Consider the following 12,761-nt stretch of genomic DNA (forward strand, 5'->3'; position numbering starts at 1 on the left):
AATAAACCCATATTCCTCGTTCTCGATGAGAAGCAGTCCTTCCCTTCATCAACCTCCTCAGCGTGGATATGTTGGACGACGGCATGGGCCAGCTACCTTCGAATTCATGCCGGACTCCAATCTTGACAACGGATCACGAGCGATGGGATTGAGCCTCCAATTATAACAACTGGCTGACAACGGTGAGATGGACTTTGCGACGTGGTGCTGTGACTGTGGTGAGTGCTTGGTTCTTGCTTTGACTCACTAGGCTTCATTTTGTGGTTGTTCTGTTTAGAACAGTAGGGAAGCTAGATTGTTGATTGTTAGCTAGGTTGTGTTTTCCTATCTAGATTTAGAGAGCAGGATCAAGGCAGTAAAGCAGCAATCATGGAGTTAAGGACACTGCTGAGAGACGAATTGTTGATTGTTGGGGAGGAACTGGGCCTAGATGTACGCAAGGAAATGTTAAATCGGAATTATTGGAGCTAATTTCCGAACAGGCCAGTGAGGAAGAATCTGAAATGGGATTGGAACTTCTCAAAAAGAGAGAGAAACGGGAAAGAGAAGGAGCAGAACGGGACAGAGAAAAACAAGAGAGAAAGGAACGCGATAAAGATCGCGAGTTAAGAAAAATGCAACTGGAACTTGAAAGCAAACGTTTGGAGTTGTCTCAAGGAAGTGAAGGCGCTCTGCGACGATCAAGTGAGGCAGAATCGTACCGCATGGACAGGCTATTAAAGCCGTTTGAGGTCGGGACCGACATAGGCTTGTTCCTAAGCAATTTTGAAAGGACTTGCGAAAAGATGAACTTCGACCCGAGTACATGGCCACAGCGGTTGCTGTCTATGTTGCCGTGTGAGGCGGCGGAAGTAATCGCCAGACTGAGTGCACAGGATGCATATGATTATGCAAAAGTTAAGGCTAGTCTCCTGAAGAAATACCGCCTTTCAGCCGAAGCTTTTCGGCAAAGGTTTAGGAGCACAGGCAAGAAAGATAGCGAGGGATATCAGGAGTTTGCATATAGCTTAAAGGCCAACCTAGTCGAGTGGCTGAAAAGCGCGGAAGCGTACGACAGCAGAGACATGATCATTGAATGCATGTGTCTAGGGCAGTTTTACAAAACCATCCCCCAAGCTGTGAAACTGTGGGTGCAAGACAGAGGGAATGTAAACACTGTGGTAAGGGCTGAATTAGCCGAAGAATACGCAACGCGTAGAAAGTTGAACGCCGAGGACGGAAACTGGGACGGTCGAAATGGACCGCGGAAGCCCTTTCCGTTCAAAAAGGGTTCGCAAACTAGACGATCGGAGCCTGTAGACTTGGAGGAAAAGCCCGCAGAAAAGAGCGAGGAGAAACTTAACGGAGAAACCGCACAAAAAGAACAGAAAAGAAAATTCTAATCTTTTAGTCCAATTCGCTGTTACAAATGCCACAAACTGGGACATATAGCTGTAAACTGCGAGAAGCCCAGCGTAGTTTTCGCCTACGTAGAGGAAAAAGACGAGAATATGGAACTTTTAAGTCCATATCTTCACGACCTGCAAGTTAATGGCCAACCTTGCCGAGTGCTAAGAGACAGTGCCGCCACGATGGACATTGTCCATCCGTCTTACGTGACGGTAGATGACGTCACCGGAGAAGTAGCATGGATCAAACACGTTGTAGAACACAGCGTGTGTCTGCCCATGGCAAAAGTCAAAATCAGTGGACCATTCGGGGAGCTAGAGACTGAGGCTGCAGTTTCCAAATTTTTGTCACTGCAGTACCCTTACAATCTTTTCGAATCGTTCAAATCGGTTACTGCGTGAAAAAGGGCTTAAAATGGGAGAGGGCGTAGTACAGGCATTGACTCGAGGCCACGCTCGTAAATCGCGTCGCTTTCGGCCGAAAATGCACAAGCTGCTCCAGCGGAAGTAGCAAAGGAGATAACTTCAATACCCGAATCCGAGCTAGGCCCGAGGGACAAAAAAAAACAGCTGAGGAGAGCCTGCCAGCTGACCAGCTCAATCAGAGCGTAGCACTAGAGTGTCAAAGTTCTAGCCTGCAGGAAGAGCAAGCTGACGCATTCACAAGCAAGACAGGGTCGACGCTTGGCCAGCGTCACGACTCGTTAAATCGTCGTTTGCCGGCACTTTATTAAAGTTATTCCTATCATATCCAGGGTCGTTATTATCACTGGCCTCAAAGAACTTTGATCAGCTCTTACGTGTGGATAGAGAGTCATTGGCAGCCGAGCAAAAGAATGAGAGCTTAGCTAAATTACATCACACCGCCAAAGAAGGCATTGCTAGGCGCAACGTGACGATACATGAGAGAGGAGGATTGTGGTATCGACACTACAGAGATCGAAAGGGTAGTCGTACCTATTAAGTACAGGGAGGACCTTTTGAGGCTCTGTCATCGAAATGGGTGGTCCGGCCACCTAGGCATAAACAAATCAAAGGAAAGATTGCTTGTGGAATACTACTGGCCTGGCTGTTTCAAAGACGTAGAAAACTTTGCAAGATCATGCGACGCCTGCCAGCGCTCTGGTAAACCAGGAGAGAGATGGAAAGCTCCACTGAAGGTAGTGCCCTTAATAACAAAGCCTTTCAGACGACTTGTAATAGACATGGTAGGGCCCCTTCCAAAAACAAAATCGGGCTACAGGTACTTGTTTACCATGCTGTGTCCGGCTACAAAGTTTCCAGAAGCAATCCCTCTGAAAGAGCTCAGCTCCACCGAAGTAGTAGACACGCTTTTGACAATGTTTGCACGAGTTCGGTTTCCAGCCGAAATTCAGGCAGATCAAGGGTCAGTATTCACGAGCGCACTGACTTCCACATTCTTGCAGAAGTGCGGGGTAAAGTTAATACACAGTTCTGTCTATCACCCTCAGTCAAACAGTGTAGAGAAGTGGCATTCGGTGCTTAAGCGAGTTTTGCGTGCGCTCTGTTACGAGCACAAGGAGGACTGGGAGAACTGTCTACCGGCAACTTTGTTTGACTTGCGAACGGTTCCACATGAAGTGACAGGGTTCTCGCCAGCAGAACTAGTGTATGGGAGGACACTCCGTTCTCCACTGAGAATGTTAAGAGAGATGTGGGAGGAAAGAGGGGAGAGTGCAACAGTCGTTGAATACGTGCTAAATTTGCTGGAACGGCTAAGCGCAACCCAAGAATTAGTCGGAAAGAACATGGGAGTAGCTCAATAAAACGCCAAATTCTATTACGATAATAATGCGAGGCTTTGTACGTTTAACGCCGGAGACCAGGTAATGATCCTCAAACCTTCAAGAAAAAACAAGCTTGAAGTTCACTGGGACGGACCCTTTAAAGTGTTGCACAAACGTTCAGATACTAACTATGCTCTGAAAATGCCCGGTCGCAGGAAGGAAGTGAAGATATATCACTGTAATTTGATGAAGCCGTATGTAGAGCGGAGCGGAGTCGTTAACTATACCATCAAAGAGCAGGGTGGCACTAGTACCAAGTTTAAGGAGTATAGGGCGACCTCCAACTCTAAAATCGGCCTAGAAGAAGTAGTAGAACACTCGGTAAGCTCGCACGCTCTAAGACCCGAGCAGCTAGATGAGCTAAAAGAGGTGTTAGGGGAATATCTCGACAGATTCAGCGATCGGCCGGGTAGAACCGAACTAATAAGGTATGAAATTGAGCTGACATCAACCGAACCAGTAAGATCGAAGCCATACAGTGTGTCTCCAAGACAGAGAGAGATTATGGAGGCAGAGATACAGCGCATGCTAGAGTTGGGAGTTATTGAGCCCGCTGAGAGTGACTACACGTCACCGCTAATACTGGTAGAAACCCCTAACTATGACCCTAGTCCGTGTGTTGACTACAGGAAGTTAAATGCCATCACTAGGGATCAGCTGTACCCGATACCCAACATTGAGGAACGAATTGAAAGAGTTAGCGCTGCTAAATAGATTTCAACTATAGATCTCGTGCGGGGGCACTGGCAAGTTCCCCTTTCGGAAAGTGCCAGCCACTATGCCGCATTCATCTCACCTGTAAGCACTTTTCGCCCTCTCGCACTCAGCTTCGGGCTCAAGAACGCGCCGTTTAGCTTCTCTAAGTTAATGGTTATTGTCCTAAAAGACTTGCAGGAGTTCGCCTTGCCCTATCTTGATGATGTAGCAATTTTTTCGGACAGCTCGGAACAACACGTATCGCACCTCAAACAGGTGTTCTCACGGTTGAGGGAAGCCGGCTTAACGATGAAAACGAAAAAGTGTAGGTTTGGTTGTTCGCAGGTTACTTATCTGGGCCATGTTGTCGGCCAGAGCATGTGACGGCCGGCCGAGCTGAAAATAGCTACGATTGGAGAATTTTCTCAGCCGCGCACGAAAACAGACCTTCGTTCATTTTTGGGACTTGTGGGATACTATCAACGGTACATTCCGAATTACTCGCAAATGGCAAGTCCATTAACGGACGCCCTCCGAAAGGGAGCACCGAGTAACGTACACTGGGATAAGGACAAAGAGAACGCTTTCCAAAGTTTGAAAACGCTATTGGTTTCTCGTCCTGTGCTTCGCGCGCCAGACTACACAAAAGAATTCATAGTTCAATGCGACTCAAGTGACAGAGGTATGGGCGTGGTACTTAGTCAGGTCGGCGACGATAACGAGGAGCATCCTATCCTCTATGCCAGCCGTAAACTAAATGTAAGAGAGGAAGACTACAGCGCTTCAGAGAAGGAATGCGCTTGTTTAGTTGGGCCGCCCAGAAGTTGTCGTGTTACTTGTACGGAGCGAAGTTCATCTTCGAGACCGACCACTATGTTCTGACGTGGCTCAATCAAATGTCACACAAAAATGGCCGCTTGCTCCGATGCAGCCTCACTCTCCAAGAGTACAACTTCTCCGTTAGATATTAGAAGGGAAAGTTGCATAGCAATGCGGATGGTTTGAGCAGGCTAATTTGAATTCTGCGTTTGAGGGTCCCGCCTAAATTTTAGGGTTACTAGTGTTAATTTTATTAAGCCAAGAAGATCCCCTCTCATTTAGCAGGATTCCCTCCATGATTGCTAAATTTGTCAGCACGAAATTGCTTCAGAAATTGGCATAGCGAAATGCAGCATTTTTTTTGTTTCAGCACTTATTTTTTTTAAAGCCTAGCGGGTCTAAAGTGAGAGCCAATGTACGTCATCTCGGCGCAGAGCCTTGTTGTGGGGTTCATTTTGCAGTTGCCTGTCCTTGTTGGATGTTTTGGGGCGGTGACATCATTACACAAGTGGTTGCTGCGAGCCAAGGCATCAATCACCCCCTGGCCACCAGCCGTTCTCTTCCTGCCCAGCGGTTGTCAGCGCTAGACAGTCAAGATTTTCCGGGCCATGGAGGCGCTGTTAAGAACGGCCAGCTGCAGTGCAAGTTTTGCCAACCATTTGCGACAGTGGAGGCAACATTCCGGAAGCGTCGCCGCCAACCTCTAGCCATGGCGTGACTAAGCCGACTTTGTGTCGATAACAATCCGCGCATCCTCCACTCTGCGTCGCTTCAGCCGGGATGCGTTGTGACTGAAGGAGTTAGACGAAGCAAGCTTTGTGCGCAACACGACAACGCGGACCTGATCTCCTACGGGCGGGGAAGCTGCCGCGGGAACGCCGACGGAGGCTCCTTCCCACGCAGCGACCTAGACGCAAGACAACACGCTACCCGGAACGGCTCCGAGTTCTACGAAATTCGTGTGGTGTCGGTTTCGAACCGTAAACATGTGTGTGTGTACATGTGTGTGTGTAAACCATCCTGCGGAGAGGCGGCTAGTTTGCGATAACTAAACGAACGTTCGCGTCACCTCGTATCGCGGGAGGACCGAGTGTTTAAAAACTGCTGTTGTGCGGATGCTCGACACACTTTTCTTAAGCAGTCATGTTGGACTGATGTACTTTCTCAAGCAGTCATGTTAGACTGATATAAATACTGTAAATAAACCCATATTCCTCGTTCTCGATGAGAAGCAGTCCTTCCCTTCATCAACGTCCTCAGCGTGGATATGTTGGACGACGGCATGGGCCAGCTACCTTCGAATTCATGCCGGACTCCAATCTTGACAACGGATCACGAGCGATGGGATTGAGCCCCCAATCATAACAACGCCAACGCACTACGTGAGAGTGGAATGAAACATTTTAAGCACGCCCGTTTATACCCCCTGGATCCAACCTTACGCCTCCGACTTCCACCAAGACCTCTACCGCCTAGGTCGCCTAACCCTCCCACCTTTAATGATTCGGTCCTCACGCATACACGTGGTACCTATGGCGTAAACTACAAACTCACCTTTCTATCTCCTGTCTTACGTCGCAAAATTCACCCGGGAATATACCCTGCCTCAGCCTGTAAGTTTTGTCCTTCTAGCAGAACGGACCTTAACCACATTATGTGGCCAATGCAAGAACCATTCCCCTTCCCCTAACCTTTGTAGTGTTTGAAGTAGTAGGGAGCTGTGGGATGCCGCCATGCGCAGCTACAACGCCGAACTTTAGGAAGCTATCCTGAGATGGGCGGCAGGTGATAGAGGAGGCCTACCGCGAGTGGGATAACCTCCCTCGCCTTCTTCTCGAAGCCCCTTTCTCTTTGGCATGGAATAAATATAGTTGTTTCCCTCTCTCCCCGAAGAGACGCAACCCTTTTGTGTAGGCTACGGTTGGGCTTCGCGTCTACCAACGAGTATACGTGTTGCGCGTATACGGATGGCCGACACCGCAGCATGTGGCGATTGCGGCGACGCGCAAACAATTCGTCATGCTCTTTGCCAGCGCTCGCGGTACAGTGCAGAGGCAATCGCTGTCTATCGTGCCGAACCAGTTGGACGACCAGCCTCTGTCGGAGCAAATAATTTTACGACGTCGACGGGACTTACAAGCGCTACTGCGCTTGTTGAAATCGACCGGCCTGTGTGAACGCCAGTGATTGGAACGCCTTTTCTGTTACCTAGCTGTTCATCTTTTATTGTTTTTTCTCTCTCTCTTCGCCCTCTTGCCAACCTTTATATCCCCACCATAGTGCAGCGTAGCATACCGGAAATTCAACTCTGGTTAACCTCCTTGCCATTCCTCTCTCTCCCTTTCTATTGCGTATACAGTAAGATGTCTACACAGTTTCATCTCATGTTTGTATTATGCAGTAATGAAGACAGTCTTTCTTGTTGCGCTGCTGATTATAAGAAAACAAAAAAGTCAAAACCTTTTTCTTTTTTCACTACTACAAACGGTGTCACCAATTCTAACCTGGCCGCTTCTTGAACGCTAACAATCTTTCGCAACAAGTTCACTTACTGATATCAAAATTGCGAAGAGGGATAATTGACCCATCCAGACGCTCAAAAAAAAAAAAATCCGACCAGTTTACTGTTGCATAGAGCAGAGGTCTTTCCCGGCATTTTAAACGAACAATCCAACCGAACCAAGAACAAATCTCGGCCTTGGCTGGATACATTCCCGAAACCGCCTCTGTTGCTTAGTGGTTATGATGTTGCGTTGCTAAGCACAAGGTCGCGCGATCGAATCTTGGCCACGGCGGCCGCATTTCCATGGGGGCGAAATGCGAAAACACCCGTGTACTCAGATTTAGATGGACGTTAAAGAACCGCAGGTGGTCCAAATTTCCGGAGTGCCACACTACGGCGCGCCTCATAATCAGGTCGTGGTTTTAGCACGCAAAGCCCCATAATTTAATTTATACTTTCCCCAATGAGCGTACTAAAGAGCATCTAGAACAAGGCCCCGAACAGCGCTTTTCAGTTCTAATACGGCGTGAGTGCTACTGAACTACAAAGGGCAATGTTTATGAACTATGCAAATAAGCTAAACCTCCTAAATCGCAGATTAGACCAGCCGCACCCGCTCTCACAGCGGCGACGCGATGTCACGTGATCGGACTTTCGACGCAAGGACGACTGCAGCACCGGCCCTTACGGAAGTGGCCCTCGCAAAAAAAAAAAAAAAGAAACACACACACACATTGGCTTTTTGGCCATTCTACTGTAAGGGGCTTTCTTTATTGGCTAACGTGTTTGAGATTTGGGAATGGTCAGTCATAATGAGGTTGATAGTGGGCCCATTTTCCCTCTTTAATTCTGTTTATTGCGTTAGCATTAGGAGCGTCAAAATAGAAAAAAAGTGTAGGTGTGTGAGCTGTGGGAAGCCGGTCACGTGGAAATATATATTTGAAGAAATTTACGTCGAAAAAAAAACAGCAAATTTATTTTCAACGTTTCGGCCGATCGACGAAATTTGTTGTTTTTCAACGCAGATTTCTTTAACAGTAACCTAGTTTAACAGTTTCCAGAAACTCATTCCTCTCTCTCTCTCTCTGTATATATATATATATATATATATATATATATATATATATATATATATATATATATATATATATATATATATATATATATATATATGTGTGTGTGTGTGTGTGTGTGCAGGCAAGAGACGTCGTACTTTTCGGAAATAAGACTTATTTACTCAATGTTTTCGGCTGGCAGACCAGCCTTCGTCAGAGTAGAGTAACATCTGAACAATTCATACTCAGCTTCAAAAGCGCCGTATCCATAAAAAAGGCGCATCATCTACTCTGGCTAGAACTTACGCTGCGCATCATAGATCAGTAGCAATGCCACGAATATTGGAATGCATAAGAAAACGAAATGCAGGTACGTTTAGGTATATGTACACATGCATAGGCGTGATGACCGCACATGGCAGCTCAGAGTGCAATCTCGATTTATCAAAATGTTTAAAATAGAGGTGCTAAGCGTACAACTTCAAGGCACATACGTCACATGCGCCATACCACACGTACGAGTGACTGCAAGACTTCTGTGGTAATTGAAACTTAAGTGCTGTTTCTGCGTCTCGTCTGAAAGAGCCGGAAGGTGAGTGAAAAACGCAGTCGTGCGCAACTTGACGTGTCCAGCCTTAGGGAGTATGTCAGTGCTTCACAAGTCCCTAAGGGCCTTAGGATTCATGTAAACCTGGCTACCTCTGAACTATCAACGGCAAACAGGCATAAGTGGCAAGAGGTATTGACTAATGCTTCACTTCAGTTAGTCCGTATTATTTTAGATCACTATGAGTCATCGGCAAGTTCACTTACCCTGGTTGACCAACTTTTCCCGCATGGAGTAACATATGCTGAATGTTTACGAAGAGATACAAATGAACGCGTTACGCAAAATACAAAGTTAGAAACTGTTGTGGGACGAGGTCCCGGTAGCAACTGACTCTACCAAAGAAAGTTGTTCGGCAACTTCTGTAATCCCAATTCCTAGAAAATTACCAGAGACAACCTACCCGGATACCATCATAGTTAACCTTTGCCGCGATGCGCCTCTGCCTGGGGAAGTAAGGGTTCTTTCAAAGGCCTTAATTTCTGTCCAGCTAGCGGGGGCTTCAACGAATTCCAATTAATGAAAACATAAAAACTTCTCCCGGAATATAAGACTAATATTCTCATGACCTCGCGAACAGCACAGAAGACCACCCGGCTATACCGTCCACGACGCCTGCCTCGCAAAGTGACAAATGCCTAGACCTATACGGGGTGCCCCAAGTATCATGAATTAAGATTAAAAAAATGTGCAAATGCCACGTAGCAGGACATAAGCAAGGTTATGTTGTTTGCCGTCACTCGGAGATACTCAGATTATTTTTTGCGTTCCGCCTAATTACATAATTACTCTTAATTAATCAACTTCTGAAATATTATATTTAGATCAAAAGCGTCGACGAGAAAATTGTAGAGCAACACGAAAAACTCCCGATACAGCTTTCTGTCGCTCAACATGTGCTACATAAAATTTTGTTTTGTTTTTTTTTTTTTCGATTGTGAAAGAAACCCGCGAATATACGCAAAGTGCCTTGGGCGGCCAGTCGCGCGGCAATTCTGCAGCGACAAGGCAGCAAAGGTTCGTGCGCTGCGATTACCACGCTCCGTTAGTTGAGAACTCGGCACGAAAAGCGAATCGTTCATTAGTGCAATATTTGAAGTGCACCGGCTTAAGAGACCGTTTATAGTGTCCCTGGGCTTAGCGTCCCGCCCACACGCACTCAGTGCTCACTCTCTCCATTTTTCCTCTTTCTATTTCCCTTTTCTCCACCCCCAGTGTAGAGTAGCAAACGGGATGCTCTCCTGGTTGACCTCCCTGCCTTTCCTGTCCTTGCTTTCTCTCGCTCTCTCTCCTCAGCAGCGAAGTTATTCTCGTGTTGGCACATGTTTGGCCAGACAGTGTGCATTCGCGACGCTGATTTGGCGCAATGTGCAAAAACACAGTTTCCGGTGGTTCAGTTATACTGCGACTATACGTTCACTACGTAGGGGATATAACCGGGTGGACCATTAGAATTAAAGTGCCAAGGAAAGTTAAGCGCAGTCGTTAAGCGCAGACGAAATTAGGAAATTCGCAGGCGCAAGTGGGGAATCAGCTAGCGCAAGACACGGACAATCGGAGATCGCTAGGAGAGGCCTTCGTCCTGCAGTGGACATAAAATTGGACTGATGATGACGACGATGGCGATGATGTTCACTACGGTTATCACGTTACCACGGGAGCTAACCATAAAAGCGAGCCTCGTATAACGGAGCACAAAAGCCCGCCCTCACATTTGGCCCAGCCCTAACGTGGGCACGCATGACTGCTGCGGCGATCGACTACGACGACGACTTGCGCGTGCCCGCACGCACGTAAAAGTCTGCGCGTACGCACAATCGCCGGACCTACCACCACAGACCATCGCGCATGAGTTCACCAACACCGGACGAACATACGGCAAGCAGCGGCATCCGACGCGTCTCGCGATGCCAGCGCCCCCCTCGGGCGGTGCCTACCGCACGATCCCGCTGTACGCGTGTGCGGATCACCGTCTCCCATTTCTGGAGCGGCGATAAGTTTCGCGCCAGTGGATGCGTCCTTGCACGCGTCGCAATCCGTAACCACGATTCCTTCTCTCATGACACGCGTTGTGCGTTTCTTCGTTTTTGTTTTGTTTTTTTAGTTCTTCGCCGACAGTTTTCGTGCGAGCTGATCTGTAGCGGGTGTTCGGGGCCCGTCCATCTGTCGGCGCCATACGCCGCTGGCGAGGCGCCGCGTCTACAAGGCGGGAAATTGACTTCGCGCACGGAAATTTTGGCTGCGGCGCTGAAACCCCAATCCCAGCTCACGCGATCGCGCCCACTGCGTAGCACGGAGGGAGTACAGATTTTTCAAGGAAAATGGAAGGGCGCGGAGCGACGCGAGAGAAACAAGAAGAAAAAAAGAGTGCCCGCGACTTGTTATCCCGCTCGGCAGTCATTTCGCTGGGTGAAATCTCTCTCGCCGTTTCATTGCTTTTTGCAATATTTGCTGCCTCTCAGAAAGATTGCTGGAAACGCCATGTGTGGCTCGTGCGTACACTCCCCCCCCCCCCCCGTAACACACACACACACACCACTTGTGCGGTGAGCGGCTGTTGTGTCACGAGCGATATTGAAGGACCACGGGAGAAGTGTATTATACGAGTAGCCGAGGGCGCTGCAATACGCAGAGGCTTTAGGGGGCAGTACCACACCTTGTCATTTCATTCATTCATTCATTCCTTTTTTCTTAACTTCCTTATTTCTTTCATTTTTACGATGGAAAAAAAAAGACGGTGGTGATGAAATATATATATATATATATATATATATATATATATATATATATATATATATATATATATATATATATATAGCGCGCGTTTGTTGTATGGCGATGGGCGATCGCGAGATTGCGCGCATAAATATATCTGAAAAATATGGAGAAGGCAGAGACGGGGTACGTGAGGTGAGAGGGGCCTAATAACGGGATTTCTCGGTGTGCTCGTTGGCAGCCGGCGAGGGCATTTCTTTTCTCCCAAGCAACCCCCGGCGAGAGAGGAATTGTTCTCACCGCTTGGCGCGCGTTTCCGATCTGGCGATGTTCAGCTCTCTTTGCGCCTCCTCGTGCTCCGCAGGCCACGTGACGTTGGCGCGGCGCCGGGCTTCCGTTTGCTTTGCGCCGTGTAACGGAGGGAGGGGAGGTCGGCCCGCGGTTACGTGACTTCGAGAGCGCTTCGCTTTCGACCCTCCCGGCTCGCATGACCACCTGTTCCGAACCGCCGGCCCATACGTCGATTCCATTTCGTTCGTTCGTTCATTCTTCCCTTTTCTGTCTTTCCCTTTTCACCTACATAAACAGTGCTTCGCCTGCTCCGTCGGCTGCGGATTATGATTTATATTTGTCCACCATTTCCCGCTGCACGTTTAAGATTGGCTATGGCCGCGGCTGATTTGGTGCTTTTCGGCGGTGGCTCCACTGAACAACTGCAGTTGCCCGCTTTTGTCAGTGCTCGACGACGCGGTGGCGCAGATTGCCGGTTTTCCTCGATGCCCCGGCTCTCCTCGGCGGCACCACAAAAGAGCTGCCAAAAAGAAAGCAGCGCAGATGATTGGTTCCACAGGTAAATTGCGGTTTCCTGCTCGGGCTCCCGAACAGTCGAGTGTGGCGCCCCCCTGCGTTGGGTGTCGGAAAGGCGTGGCCCAAGAAGTGACGAGTAGCGCCGCGCGGTCCGCGCTGCGAAGCGCAAGCGGCGGTGTTTGACGGGGCCGCGCGGGGTCGACCGAGGTTTCTATTGATTGTCTGCCCGCGTAAGAACAGATGCTCACCTCATGTTTTTTTTTTTTTCTTCGCCCGTTCTTTCTGAATCATCTGTTCGATTTCTTGGTCCATGTGGCGTTGTGCCCAGGGGCCATATTTTGTAACGAACCGTTTAATATAATT

The sequence above is a fragment of the Dermacentor variabilis genome, chromosome 5, assembly GCF_050947875.1.
Source record: "Dermacentor variabilis isolate Ectoservices chromosome 5, ASM5094787v1, whole genome shotgun sequence".
Lineage (NCBI taxonomy): Eukaryota > Metazoa > Arthropoda > Arachnida > Ixodida > Ixodidae > Dermacentor > Dermacentor variabilis.